The following is a 15,284-nucleotide window of genomic DNA, read 5'->3' as shown; positions in this document are numbered from 1 at the left end:
CTGGGTGCTAGTATTAGTAATGAACCACTACATAGAAGCCAGCCTATGGGGCCACTGAAATCTGAGCTTCCTCAGCCCCTATGAAATAAGAAAACACTGCATGATTGTATTAGTGAGGGTTCTCGAATTAAACAGAGATATCCATAAATATGAGATTTATATCTCGAGTAACCTTGGGAATGGAAAATTCAGGCCATGAAGTTGGCAGCTCAGATGAAGGGTCTGGACAAACTCCATAGAAGAAGACTGTTGACTGAAGAAGCAGTGAAAAATGATCTCTTCTTACTTAAAAGCCTTCAATTAAGTGGATTATCTCATTCTGGGAGGCACACCTTAGTAGACTGCGGATGTAATCACCCACAGAGTAATCAAATGGCTGATGATTTAATACACCAGACTTCTGATTTATCAACAAGCCATGAAATGTCCTTGCAGCAACAGTCAGGCCAGTCCTTGCCTGTCCAGATATTGGGCATAATCACTCGGCCAAATTGACACCAGAAACTAACCATCACATTCTGCCCCTTGTCAACTTGGTAGCTAAAAACATCACCTCAAAACACACAATTTCCAAATAGAACACAACAGATATATGATCACCTAACAATACTCAACTGTCCTGCATAAAAAGAGGAACACACTACATCTCTCCAGAATATGGTGCAAGTCCTTAGGTAACATTCACTCTTAAACTTCATATCCTATAACTTCAATATTATAATATGAACAATACAACTTATATGATAAGAGGAAAACCAGATATTTGCTTATGTACAAATGCAAACAGGCCCTTAACAAAACAGGGAAAAATAGTCATACAATCACAGTCCTCATTTCTTCAACTGGTCATGTAGTCAGCATTCATATTTATCCCCCTCAGGAACAGAGATGAAAGGCAAGGGATCCCAGGAACAATGGACCAGCAAGAAACTGGTATGCCTTCGCACCTGAAAGATGTTTCAGATGCATTGGCCTTCCTTGAATTAAGGTATCTTTCTCTAGATGTATTTGAAAATTTTTATAGTCTTAGAACTGTAATCTGTAAATAACGAGATTCCCTATTTAAAAACCATTCCATTTCTAGGATATAGCATACTTATAAACTAAAACAGATTTTGGTACCTGAGAAGTGGGGCACTGTGGTAGTTTGCAAATACCAAAAGTGTGGGAAGGGCTTTTTACACAGATAAGGGGATGATTCTGAAAGAAATGTGATATACTTGATAGGGAAAGCCTAGAATATTTTGAAGAGACTGTTCATAGAATTGTGGATCCTAAGATACTGCTGATAAGGCCTTAGACAGAAATAATTCATGTGTTATTGCAAACTTGAAAGGCAGGGTGATCCTTGTTTTAAAGTGGCAAAGTATCTGGAAAAATTGGCTGGCTTTTTATGGAAGGTAGATTATTAAATCCATGAATTTGGTTATTTAGCCTAAGAAATTTCCAAACTAAATGTGGAAAATATAATGTGGTTGCTCCTTAAAGATTACAGTAAAATGTGAGAGGAAAGATATAAGTTCTTGTGTACAAGGAAAACAGAAATTGGTATTGTGGAAATTTCTAGGCTTCCAGAAAGTGAAACCTGAGTGAGTAGCACCCTACATGAGGATTTAAGCAAACATGGAAACAGTCAGTCATTGCAGAAAAAAAGCATGATTGGAGATAAAGTTATCCAGAAAGGATTTGTGAAATATTCCATTGTCTGATGGGTATGATCCCAGTATATTGCATAGAAAACCAAAAAGAATGCTGTGGGATCTGTATGAATAGAATAACTGCAAGTCTGAACTAAAAGGGACAGAAAAGGGATAACTGATGGGAAAACGGCCTCAGAGACAGAACCTTGGAAGCTAAGATCTGGAACCAGGAAACCTTGGGCCAGGAGAGTAGACCTAGCCATACATGTGGAGACAGTGAGTTTGCCTTGGAAGCAGAGGGCAAAGCTTCTGCTTCATTGCTCAGGAAAACTTGTGCCACCACACTCCTGATATCAATCTGTATTAGTCAGCATTCTCTAGAGAAACAGAACCAACAGGTGATATCCATAATATGAGATTTATAAAGCTGTCTCATGCAACCATGGGAAAGGAAGAATCCAAAATACAAAGGGTAGGCTGTGAAGTTGGGAGTGCTGAAAAGGGTCCTGGAAGACCACCACAGGAAAGGCTGGCTGGCTGAAGAAGCAGTTAAATCATTTCTTCTCCCTAAAAATATCCATTTGACTGGATTATCATGTTGTGGTGATTGTAAATATAATCATCCACACATGCAATTAACTGACTGATGATTTACTATGCCAGCCTTCCAGTTTTTTAAGCAGCCATGTAATACCCTTGCAGCAATGGTCAGGCTGGTGCTTGCCTGACCAGACAACTGGGCACATTCACTTGCCCAAGCTGACACCAGATCTTTACCATCACACTAGGTGTATACATGGAGAACTGAAAGTAGGAACACAAATAGAAATTTGCACACTGGTGTTTATGGTGTCATTATTCACAATTGCCAATGGGGTGAGGTTGCCCAAGGGTCCCAACAATGTAATTGCATGTAACCTAGAACAGAGAATGAGACCTTGTTTTTCTGTACAGGTTACTATAATACCCTGATACATTCCAGAGTATTTGGGGCAGAAAATTAAAAAGTATTTGCAACATCTCTTGAGAAAGCAGGAAAAAATGTGGAATTATTAAACTTCCCCACCTGGGCAATTTCTGATATTCTCTCAAATACAAAGGACTGCCAATTTAATAAGGCAAGCCCTCAATCTTGAGGCTTGCCTTCATGAAAATTATTTCTGTAAAAGGAAAGCTAAATCTACTTATAACAATGCCTTAGGATCACCCCCAGAGAACCTCTTTTTTGGCTCAGATTTGGCCTCTCCCTCTAAGACAATCTCTGCAAATAAGCTTCCCCCTAAATGGGCTATTACTTCCAAGGGTCTAAGTTTCCTGTGAATGTGGGACTTTACTCCCAAGAATGAGCCTGGTCCTGGTATCAAGGTACTGGCAATGCCTTCTTAACCAAAAGGGGGAAAAGAAATGAAACAAAATAAAGGTTCAGTGGCTACAGAGTTCAAATAGCCTCAAGAGGTCATTTGGGAGGTTACTTTTATGTACCTTCAGACAGAAATTTCAAATTTTAACAGTGTAACAAGCATCAACCAACAGTATTACTGAAAACCCTAAAGATACTCTGAGTTCTAGCTAAGACTCTATAAATGTCTTACCTATTAAGTTTATTTTATCAGAAACTTAAAACCTCCACATTGTTCCTATACCAGATAAACCCTGAAACCCAGAGGCACCAGTTTCTCCAAGAACATCAACCAGTTTCATTCTATACCTGATAATGAACAACACCTCTTTTTAGCACAAAGAAGTTAGAATGGTCACTGCCCAGATATTCTTGAAGAGTGAGAGAATAATCATATGAGAGGAAGGAGTTGCAATTGACAAGTTTAGATTTAACAAATCACTAAGATTTCTGACTCATTATATAGATACTGCTGTATTTTCTACCCTATTTTAATAGACAGAAAGAAATACCCAAAAATTTTTAACTGAATCCAGTAGCCTTCAGTTTTGAAAATGAGTGCATAACTATATAATATTTATCTGTGACTGTGTGACTGTAAAAACCTTGTGAATGACACCCCCATTATCCAGGGTAAGGGTAAATGAGTAATAAATACATGCATGAACAGAAAATAATTATGGGTTGGGAAGATAGGAAAAAATAGCCTAAATAAACTATGGACAATCTTTAATAGTACTACTGTAATAATCTTTCATCAATTGTAATAAATTTAACTACTATAAAAAATAGCTGAATTACACAAAAACAGCTATCACCATCTGTTTAAAACTTTCAACACCAATGCAAATGTTGATGGTGGGGTGGTATATGGGAATCCTAAATTTTATGAATGATTGTTCTGTGAACTTCACAGATAAAGAAACAACTTCTCAAATAAAGAAATAATGTTTAATCAAAAAAACACATCTGGATTGTTCTCCAGGACAGACAATGCTGGGTCACAAAACAGGTCTCAATAAATGTAAAAAAATTTAAAAAAGAAACTAAATTGCAGGCCACTAGCCAGGAGGTCCCAGTTCTGATATTCCTTTCTCTCTTAACAGAAGGCTCAGGTTCTTTCTTCTGATTCTGCTGGTAAATTCAATGTGGAAGGTGGGAGGGGACATTTGAAACAAGGACCCAGATGGCTTGGAGGGAAGAAAAGCAGAATTTCACATAGGAAAATAGCAATGCCATCTTTTTCTATCCTATGTCAGAAAGCTAGTACTGAAAAAGTGTGAGAAGCAGCAATATGGGTGGTAGGTGTTAGCTACAGAGACATGGCAAATTTGGCTGCAGGCAAAGACAGAAATACCAGTGCATTCAGCCACTGAACACCAGTGGCTCATGGGAACCCTCTTGACTTTTGCTATTTCTTTTGTTTTGTTTTTTAATCTTCCATGCGTTGTTCAGCTTGATTAATCACAGTAACATAAATAATGGTCAGAAGATATATATATATATATATATATATATATATATATAGAGAGAGAGAGAGAGAGAGAGAGAGAGAATTCTCACAAGGCAAATAACTGCCAACTTGACTAAAAAACAGAAAGTTCAGTAAGTATGTCCTGCTCTTCTGTGCTTCATTCAATTGTGAATGTTCTTACTCAGAGTAGATTAATTTTAAATTTCTTGCCCCATCTCCAAGAATTTCAAAATTAAAGAATCTCAAAATATTTTTTACTGGTAAAAGTATTTTCAATTATCAGAAATTATGTAGTAGTTACAGCAAAAGTACACTAAACTGAGATACTAAACACTGAGAGTCAATCATTTCCTGTCAGGCTAATTCCCAGCAAGGTCTTACCTTAAATTATGTTCACAACAGCATGTTCTCCAGTAGCCTGCACAGCTGCTATTGCTGGTAATTCCTCTGATCATATCTCATGTTACCTTTCTTCCTTGAAATAAAAGAACACTTATTAAATTGCTATTTAGAATTCCTAATTCAATTTTCATAGGATAAAAGTAACCTCACAGTATAATAAAATACATCATCATCTGATAATTAAGGTAAGCATTGAGGCTGAGTCTTCTGTTTCTACTAGAAAACAGTTTCCAAGTTCCCCCTTGCAGGCTTCTGCAAACACCATCTCCTCAGAGATGTTGAGGCCAGGGACAGCACTTCTGGAGAGTTTAAGACCCCTCAGTCAGGGAGGGAAGCAGAGAGGGGTGAGGACATTCTAGCAAGCAGAGCTGGTACTGAACCTGCATCTGGATTATAAATTGTGTGGCTCTGGAAAAATGTTCTAATTCCTCTCTGTGCATCTGTCCCCCAAGCTGTCACACTTAACATGCAGAATAAGGAGAAACTGAGATGAGCCAGGAAAGACTGTAGAAAGAACCTCTGAAAAGTAGTTACTACTTCTGCAGAGCATGGACTTCTCATTCCCTCTCAATCTGTAATTTCTTAATATACAATTAATGAGCTTTGGTGGTGGAGGTAAAGGGAGGTTTAGAAGGGTCCTGGAATGGATGCTTCTTTATCCAGAATATGTTGCATTTATTCTTTGATATTCCCTCTGTTAATCCCCCAGATCAGCCCCCCACAATGCCAATCCCCTTCTTCAGAAATGGGCAGTGACATTGGTGGTGACAGCTGTTCACCCTGAGGCACCACAGAACTGTTATGGGACTGAATGGGATGGCAGATTTTTCTAGCACTGAGGCTCCTTTTCTGAAACTTGGAAGAGGGACAGGTTTCAGGCATTGACACCTGCTTCCTTGTGTTTCAGCTTTGGTCTGTCCTATTCTGACTTAACTCCTTCTGTCTTCAGGACGATATGGCTGCAAGAGGGCTCCCTCCTTTACCAGGGCCACTCTTCATGAACCATCCTGTCACCAATGCTGAGATAGGGGCTACCTCCTCCACCTTGGTGGCCTCTTGTGCCATAGCTGCCCCACCACCACCAGCTGGACAACAACCTCCCTCCATCTCTGATTCCCCCTCTGTTTTGTGGTCTGTTTCTTCCCAAACCTTCCTCTGTCTTTATTCATCAGGCTCACTCATCTCTGGGCAATTTTGTTCCAACAGAAGTGCTCCTTACATTCTTTTCCCTATCTCTCTCCCTTCTTTACTAAATATTGCCCCTCTTGCTCTCTGTAGTGTTTGACTGGCTTCCTCTGATTTTCCAGACCACAATGGGAGGAAGACATGTTTATGAACAGCTCCAGAGTTTAAGGTTCACAAGTACAGCTAGGACAGGAGAGATTGAAAAATGATCTGTCCATCTTGGTTCAGGTGCCCCCCTGGCCCACCTGGATCATCCCTATGATGTTGTGAAGATGGATATGGAGGGGAACCGGTTTCCATAAAGAAGGCAAAGGAAACATAGATGGCCTGCATCTGTCATATGTGGGCAATTGTATAAACAGAGCAAAGCTAACCTGGTTGATGACACAAATGCTCTTAACTCCAGCACTGCTACCATAGCTTTAGGAGGGCATTCCAATAAGGATCATTATACACAGAAATTGTGCTTCATTCTCTTTGCAACTCAACACCCTGGCACAGGCATTTTAGAACTATTAAAATCAGCAGGTTTGAAAGTGAGAATTATTCAAATGCAATTGAGAATCATCATTAATTAATATTGATCTCACCAATCAACTAGGAGTCTACCTTTATTATTTTTAAGCTAAGGACTCAAGAGCCAATTTTTTTTTTACTTCTTTTCAAGCATTCTAAAATTCTAAAATTGTTCTTAAATTTGTTTTCAGTATGAGCAACAGTCTACATTTCTTTCTTACTTTTTTCTCGCTTACTTTTTCTACCTGTTCCAATTATACTCCAGACTCATCTCTTGCTACTCTCGTGTCCACTTGTGCTTTGTGACAGAACACATCCTTCTGACCCAGATCAACAGATGTTCTCACATTAATTTGTTTATCTAAAATTCAAATTTAACTGGGTATCCTATATTTTCATTTACTAAATCTAGCAATCCTCTCCAGATCATACTCTGACCTTTCAAAACCCTTGGCTTGTCACCCTATTCCTTCAATTGGGATACCCTCCACCAGCCCTTGCCTTGGCAAACTCACCCTTCAGGGACCATTTGAAAGGCTATTTTCATTGTCAATGTTCCCTGTTTTCCTCAGGTATTTAGATCATCTTTCAAGACTTATCTCAACTCTCGATTAAAGCATTTATCACAGCAAATTGGCATTTACAGTTTGCCTACATGCCTCCCCACTGGACTTTCAGTAGCTTTGTATCTCCAGGTCTGGTATAGCAGATATTTAAATAAAAATTCATAGAAAGACTGCATTAATAATTCCTTATGTAAATGAACTAATGCTACCACACATTAATCACTATGCTTCTCCAATTCCCCTCTGTAGTTCACAAGCCATAATTCCTGAAACAGTATTTTTCAAAGTGTAAGCCACTCGTTAGTAGATAGAAAAGATCAATTTAGTGAGTAAGTCCCAGCATGAAACAGAATAACATGAAATAGAGTAGAGGAAGATGCATGCAGTGGAGTGGAATGGAAACTAGAAGGCGGCTTGCACAGCAAGACCCGGTCGGTTTCTTAAACTTAAGTTCACAAGTTCACCTGGTCAATGCCTGCAGCCTCCAGGACGGCCTCTGGGTGGGAAGCCAGCGTTGGCAGCGCTGGAACCGTAGAGACACCAAGGGACGGTGGAGAGAGCCGGGAGCAGGAAGCGAGGGAGAGGCAGAGGAAGCCGGGGGGCGGGCGGAGCCAGGCTGCAGCAAGGGGTCAACTGGAGTACCGCCATCGAGGTCTCTGGCAAGGCGGCCGTTCGCACCACTGCATTATGGTAGCTTAACTTTGCCAATGCCAATCCCCTGCCTCCATGTCCTGAGCTGTTTGCCCCGCTGCCTTGTGGGAGTTTGACCTCAGGTGTCACCCTCTCCTCCTCTGGGACTGTTCACCCACTGCCTTATGGGAGTTTGACCTCAGGTGTTGACCTCTCCTCCTCCAGGACTGTGTGCCCGCTGCCTTGTGGGAGTTTGACCTCAGCTAGCATGCGCTCCATGCCATGGAAGCCTGGCTGACAATGCAGACATGTGGAGGAGACTCCTGATTGGTGGAGCCAGTGCTAGCGATGACCTGGGAACTCATTTGCTAGTGAAGAGTTTCATGAAACGGTGAAACTCTGGGTCCCAGGAAGAGGGGCACAGCCACTATCAACTATGCTGAGCACACTGCCACAATTGTGAATTTTCAGTGGGCAAAACCTTGTTGGTATAAAATAAAGATACTTCTGCATGAAATGTTTTGCTTTTAAATATTAACGCACATTTCTTCATATTTCTTCACACAAAACAATGTGACTTTAGTGTAGTTTGGTTTTATTAAAATGCTTTTTTAAATTCCTAAACTTTGAAGTTAGAAAGGAGTGTTCCAAAAATGCTTAATAAAATATTTTCAAAGAGTATATATTTGTGCTTACTTATATTCTACGTAGTTCTTAACTGGCAACATTCATTAGCTTAGAAAATAAATTGAAGATTTTAAGAAGGTAGCTTTCTAGGATGCTCATGAAAAGAATCAAACTGTTTTTGGAAATTTTCCCACATTTGAAAATGGAGTCCATGAATAACTTTTATGAGGGCTGTGAACCTATGAAAGTATGTAAAAAATGTTGTGGCTTAACAGTACCCATAATATTAAGAACCAGTGGTTCAAAAGGTAATTAAAAGGTGCAGAATAAATCAATGTGCTTTACTTTCTATCTCTCTCCTTAATATGAATGTTAAATGTTTTGTTGATAAATTTTCTTTCTTCTATTTTTTTCTTTAGGAATTATTAGAAAAAAAATTTTGATAAGATAAAGAGTTATTGGAGGTAAATAGTTCAGACTTGTGCATAAAAAAGTTGAGATTTTAAAAACTGAGCTATGACAGAATTACTTGTAATTTTCTTCAATATTGAATTATATGTTCAATATCTGTTAAGTTACATCTTTATCCTTTCATTTTAGTTCAGAGATGAGACTGCATGAATCTTTCTTTAATAATGCTGTTTTTTTAATTTTAAGAAGTTGAATTTAATCTTTAAAATGAATGTTTAAAATTAGGTTAGGGGGTGCAAGGGTAGTTCAGTGATAGAATTCTTGCCTGCCATATTAGAGACCCAGGTTTGATTCCTGGTCAATGCACTTCCCCAGACAAACAAGCAAAACAAACAAAAATTCAACAAATGATACTGCAATAACGGGATTCTCACATGGAAAAATAATTAAATGTGACCCCACCATACAGCATACAAAAAAAAATTAGCTCAGTTGTAGTTCTATTGAAAGTGTCATAATATCTTTTTTAAAAAGTTGGGTGTCAGTTGATAGTGCGTGTATACTGGATTTCAATATAAAATGCATTTATTACCATGAGAGATGTCAAAATAATATGAAAGCCAGTGTCCTAAACCACAGCTTTGCATACCTTTTGCCCTGTTAGACACATGAAGAATATCTGTCATTCTATTAGCATTTCTCATGGAAGCTAAGCCTGACTGAGAAATACTTACCCTACCTAGTATTTAAAATAAAAATCTTTTGGTGTAGTTTACCTAATAAGTCTACAGATAAATTCAGAGGATATAGGAACACGATGGTTAAATCTCATTGTGATAAAAATAGGGTCATTTGAAAAGACTTTATCAAAATTGTTTGCATGCCCTTTCCTTGATGGATTACATGACTGGATATTGGGCCAGACTGGGGAAAGCTTCCTGTACCTAGGATTGCAAAATAGAACGTATGTGAATTCATTCTGCTGGGTATTGACTGGACATGCCAAATGACAGCCACACAGATTGAGATTGCTAGAGACCAGACAGGTCATTAATTTTAAACAGGAAAAACTAGAAGCTAGAGTGATATTATGAACAGATTCTCTGCATAACAGCCCTGGGTAAAGCATAGACTGCTGTTTTTGGCAAATGCCTGATATTGCCATCTGATATTGGGATTTTGGGCTAGAAAATTTCCAAGTCAGGCACAACTTTCCTGCTACTGGGCACTATTTAGGACTAACTCTATGACTGAGGGATGCAAAATAATTTTGAACCTAAAACATCCACAATGCCTTGGGCAATGAAAAGTCATGCCCATAAGAGTTCCAAAACAAATGGAAATGGTTTCTTCAGGAACAAGCTATCAGGAGAATATATGGAGGCACTCAATAACAGGAAGTGTTTTTTCCCCCACGGCTAACTTTGAACCAGATGTTACTGACACTTGAGCAGTGTCCTATGAACAGTGCTCTATTGACTGCTTGATTTACTGATGGCAATTACTAGATGAATGAAGAAGGTTGCCACTCTGAAGAAAGTACAAACAAACATGGTGGTTGAATTGCATTCAACTTGCCAATTTGGGCAGTGGCCAATGCCATGGCCATATGGTCAGGTAGAAGAAAAATGGAAAGTTTTCCTAGGACAGGTCTGCCTTGGAATGCTATCATGGCTCTGTTCTGAGGCCCTGGCTAAACACCTGCCTGGACACCTTCATGAGGATCTGATTAAGTTTACATTCCAGCCACTTCCCTTATATGCTCTCAGACTATTCAGCTTCCCTAGTTATGCTAGGTTCAGGTACTAACAATCTATGTACAGTACCTATGGCTTGAACCCTCCCAAAGCATTCAAATTAGTTAATCCACAGGGAGAACATGAAGCCTTGCTCCCCAACCTAGTTTGCTGTATTTATACTAACTTCTCCAGCTTCAGTTGCAGATTACCCTCTGTCAAGGTGTAATTCCCTTTATAGCTTTGCAGACAGGCCTTCTCATATTTGGAGTTGTAAATAATATTCTTCTGGCTTCTGTTCATCTGAATGTCTTTGTGTTTTGTCCTGCTTTCCAAAACAAAAAAAAAAGCAAACACAAAAACAAAAAATCTACTATCGTGTCTGATATCATTTTCTACTTTACAAAAGCTTACTTTATTTACAAACAAAAATGAAAACCTGATTATTGCATTGAACAAGACTTGCATACCTTGAATAAATCCCACTTGTTCAGAGTCTATCATTCTTATAATATGCCATGGAATACAGTTTGTGAATATTTTGTTGAAGATTTTTGAATCAATATTCATTGAAGTGATTGGTCTGTAATATTCTTTAGTATCTTTGTCTGGCTTTGATATTAGGGTGATGCTGGTTTCATGGAATGAGTTAGGTAAATTTCCGTCCTCTTCAATTTTTTTGAAGAGTTTGAGCAGGACTGGTACTAATTCTTGAATGCTTGGTAAAATTAACCTGTGAAGTCATCTGGTTCTAGAATTATTTTTTTGTGGGGGAGAGTTTCTTAATGACTGATTTAACCTCTTGACTAGTGATTAGTTTTTGAGGTTGTCTATTACTTCTGGAGCCAATGTTAGTTGCTCATGCCTTTCTAGGCAGTAGTCCATTTCATTTACATTGTCTAGTCTATTAGCACATAGTTTCCATCATATTCTTTCATTACCTCCTTTATTTCTTTGAGGTTAGTTATTATGTCCCCTTTTCCACTTCTGATTTTATTCTCTCTCTCTCTCTCTCTCTCTCCTTCTCTCTCTCTCTCTCTCTCTCTCTCTCTCTCTCTCTCTCTCTCTCTCTCTCTCTCTCTCTCTCTCTCTCTCTCTCTCTCTCTCTCTCCTTCTCTCTCTCTCTCATCTACCTCACTAAGGGTCAATCAATTTTATTGATTTTCCCAAAGAATCATCTTCTGATTTTATTGATTTTCTAATTTGTTTTCATATTCTCAATTTCATTTATTGCTACTCTGATTTTTGTAATTTCTTTCCTTTTGTTTGCTTTGGGTTTAGTTTGCTGTTCTATCTCTAGGTCACCCAAGTGAACAGTTAATTCCTCAATTTTTGCTCTTTCTTCTTTTTTTAAATATGGGTATTTAAGGCAATAAATTTCCCCCTCAGTACTGCCTTTACTTTATTGATAAGTTTTATATGTTGTGTTTTCATTTTCACTTGTCCCAAGACATTTACTGATTTCTCTTCTAATTTTTCCCTTGACCCACTGGTTGTTTCAGAATGTGTAGCCTCCACATGTTTGTGAATTTTATGGCCCTCTGCCTGTTATTGTTTTATAACTTCATACCATTAGGATCTGAAGATAAGTTTTGCATAATTTCACTCTTTTTTAAATTATTGAGACTTGCTTTGTGACCCATATGGTCTATTCTTGAGAATGGTCCATGAGCAATTGAGAAAAATGTATATCCTGATGTTGTGGGGTGTAAAGTTCTGTAAATATTGAGGTCTAGTTCATTGAACATACTATTCAGTATCTCTGTTTCCTTATGGATCCTTTCTCTAGATGTTCTAGCCATTGATGAGAGTGGGGAGTTTAAATCCCAAACTATTATAGTAGAGGTGTCTAGTTCTTCCTTCAGTGTTGTCAATGTTTGCCTCATGTATTTGGAACACCCTGGCTTGATTCATAAATATTTATGATCATTATGCTTCTTGTTGAATTGTTCCTTTTGTTAATAAGTAGTGTCCTTCTTTGTCTCTTTTACTTGTTTCCCATTTGAAGTCTAAATTGTTGGATATAAGTATACCTACCCCTCTCTTTTCTGGTGGTTGTTTTCATGAAATATCTTTTTGTAACGTTTAACTTTCCACCTACTTTTATCCTTGGGTCTAAAGTGAGTCTCCTGTAAACAGCATATAGGTGGATCTTGTTTTTAATATATTCTGTCTGTCAAAGTCTATTGATCAGTGAGTTTGATCTATTAACCTTTAGTGCTTTTACTGCAAAGGCAGTAATTTAGTCTACCATTTTGTCTTTTAGGTTTTATATATCATATCTAATTTTTTTTCTCTTTTTACCTTTACTGATAATCTTCATTTCTACACTCTTCTCCAGACCTCTCTCTCCTGCCCTTTCCTATCTGCCTGTAGTGCTCCCTTTAGTATTTCTCATAGAGCAGGTCTCCTGTTCTCAGACCTCTGTGTCCATTCTTCTGAAAATATATTAAATTCCCCCTCATTTTTTAAGGTCAGTTTTGCTGAATATAGAATTTCTGCTTGGAAGTTTTTCTCTTTCAATATCTTAAATATACCATACTACTAACTTCTTGCCTCCATGGTTTCAGATGAGAAATCTGCACATAGTCTTATCAAGCATCCCTTGCATTTGATGTGTCACTTTTCTCTTGTTGCTTTCAGAATTCTCTCCTTGTTTTTGTTTTTTGATAATCTGATTAGTAGGTGTTTTGGAGTAGGTCTATTCAGATCTATTCTGTTTTGGTTATGCTAAAACATAACCAAATGCTGTGCTTCTTGGATCTGCATTATTATGTGTTTCAGAAAAGACAGGAAATTTTCAGTGATTATTTCTTCCCTTGCTCTTTCTGTTCCTTTTCCATTCTCTTCTCCTTCTGGGACAGTCGTAATATATGTATCCATATGCTTCCTGTTGTCATTCAATTCCATGAGATCTTGCTTATATTTTTCTATTCTTCTCCCTATATACTTTTTTGTGTGTTGAATTTAGGATATTCAGTTCATTAGTTCACAAATCCCTCCTTCTGCCTCTTTGAGTCTGTTACTGTAGGCTTCCACTGTGTCTTCATCTTTTCTATTTTTGCTTTTCATCCCCATAAGTTCTGTGATTTTTTTTTCAAACATTCAAGTTCTTCTTTATGTCTGCCCAAAGTTTTTTTTATTGAGCCACATCTCATTGATTTGATATTTGATGAGATTTTACATGTCTTACTGAACATTCTGAATTAGTTGCTTGAATTCCTGTATCTTATTTGAAGTGTTGATTTGTTCCTTGGACTGAGCCATATCTTCAATTTTCTTAGTATGACTCATTATTTTTTGCTGGCTTTTAGGCATTTGATTTCCTTAATTAGTTTATCCTGGAGGATATTTTCACTCTTTTAGCTAAAGTTTTTTCTTTTTGCTGGATGGCTGTGTTTTCTATCTGTTCTTTGATATTTAGTTCAACTTATTCTAGACTTCTAGCATAGGTTTGCTTAACTGATCCAAATTTTTCAGTTCTTCTTTTCCTGTTTCTTCTCCTGTCTATATGAAGGCTTTTTTTAAGAATCTCCTCAAATATTATAGACCCCAGTCAGATTTTCCCAGACTAGACAGGCCCACATCTCAAGAAGAGAGACTAGCCAGCATCAGTTTTACCTAAGGGTAAGATTCAGCAAGTTGTCAGACTTTCCTATGAAGCTTTAGAGTGTGTTTTTCCTATCCTGCCCAGGTTGTGGTCCTTGACTGCCCATGACTTCCCATCAGCTTAAAGTGATGCAGTTCCTTTAATTTCAGAAGACTGTACCTGCCAGATGCATAGTTGAGTCAGAAGTGAGGCAGTATATGGGGCTTAATTTTTCTGTTTTCTGGTCCCTGAAGCCTGAATTCTTTGAAGGAGGGATTCCACTTGAACTGGGCCCCACCCTCAGGGTACGCTATTGTATGTCATAAATCCAGGCGTGCTTTACCTCAGACTGTGTTTTTAATTTTTTTTTATTATACTACTTATACTGTCTGCAAGCTGTTTCTGTCTGTAGGGCAAGTACTGAAAGAGTGGAAGATACATGAATGGCCTGAGTCTGTACATCAAGAGGCCACTGGATAAATTGGAAACTACATGCATTCCACTGTTCACTGTAAAGTTACACTCTTCACTATAAAACTGAGCCAGGGACCCACAGTAAAATCACAGGGAAGATATGGGCAATAAGCTTGGTTTTGTTACCTGTTTTAAGTGGAATCTTCTAGCTTGTACAGTGATTCAGCTCCTAGAATCCTTTCATCTATTTTCTAAAGTTCTGATCATGGTGGCACTACCAATTATTGTTAGTCATAAAAGTTTCTATGAGCATACAGAAACTTGGAGTGTCTTAAGCTGCAATATTGGTTGTTTAGAAGTAATCTTAATAATATTAATGAAACTAAAAGTATTTTAAGCAGGTGAATTTTATCCACTAAAAAAATACTTGCAAAATAGTGGAATGAGATATGGTTAAAATCTTTCAACAGAAAGAATAGAATTTAATATTAAAATTTTTAATATATAAAAAGAAGCAAGAAGGAAGTTTCAGAACTTCAAAAATATATGAAATAAATTGAAATAGCAGAAAAATATTGATTTTCAATGTAAGTGGACTAAATAATCCAATTAAAGGTCACAAAATGTGGTTCTATTAAAACATGAGGCAAAATTCTATGCTCTCTATAAGAAATAGGTGTACAAATATATACTTG

At 37.8% G+C, this 15,284-nt stretch overlaps 1 long non-coding RNA gene across 2 annotated transcripts in view; it reads right to left on the bottom strand.

The window, feature by feature from the left end:
* The window catches only part of LOC143686161 (uncharacterized), a 229,126-nt gene that overhangs the window by 171,340 nt on the left and 42,502 nt on the right, over window positions 1-15,284 (bottom strand). Inside the window, exons 1-2 of one of the 2 annotated variants that reach the window (XR_013176941.1) lie at window positions 7,647-8,058; window positions 4,895-4,988 (exon numbers count right to left, since the gene is read on the bottom strand). This is a non-coding gene — a long non-coding RNA (uncharacterized LOC143686161). Of the gene's footprint in view, window positions 1-4,894; window positions 4,989-7,646; window positions 8,059-15,284 lie in introns of those variants that run through there. The other variant, XR_013176940.1, reaches the window with a different exon arrangement.

This window comes from Tamandua tetradactyla, chromosome 6 (genome assembly GCF_023851605.1).
Source record: "Tamandua tetradactyla isolate mTamTet1 chromosome 6, mTamTet1.pri, whole genome shotgun sequence".
NCBI classification, from domain to species: Eukaryota; Metazoa; Chordata; class Mammalia; order Pilosa; family Myrmecophagidae; genus Tamandua; species Tamandua tetradactyla.
Note: the sequence above shows the minus strand (reverse complement) of the source record. Positions and strands in the feature narration are given on the sequence as shown.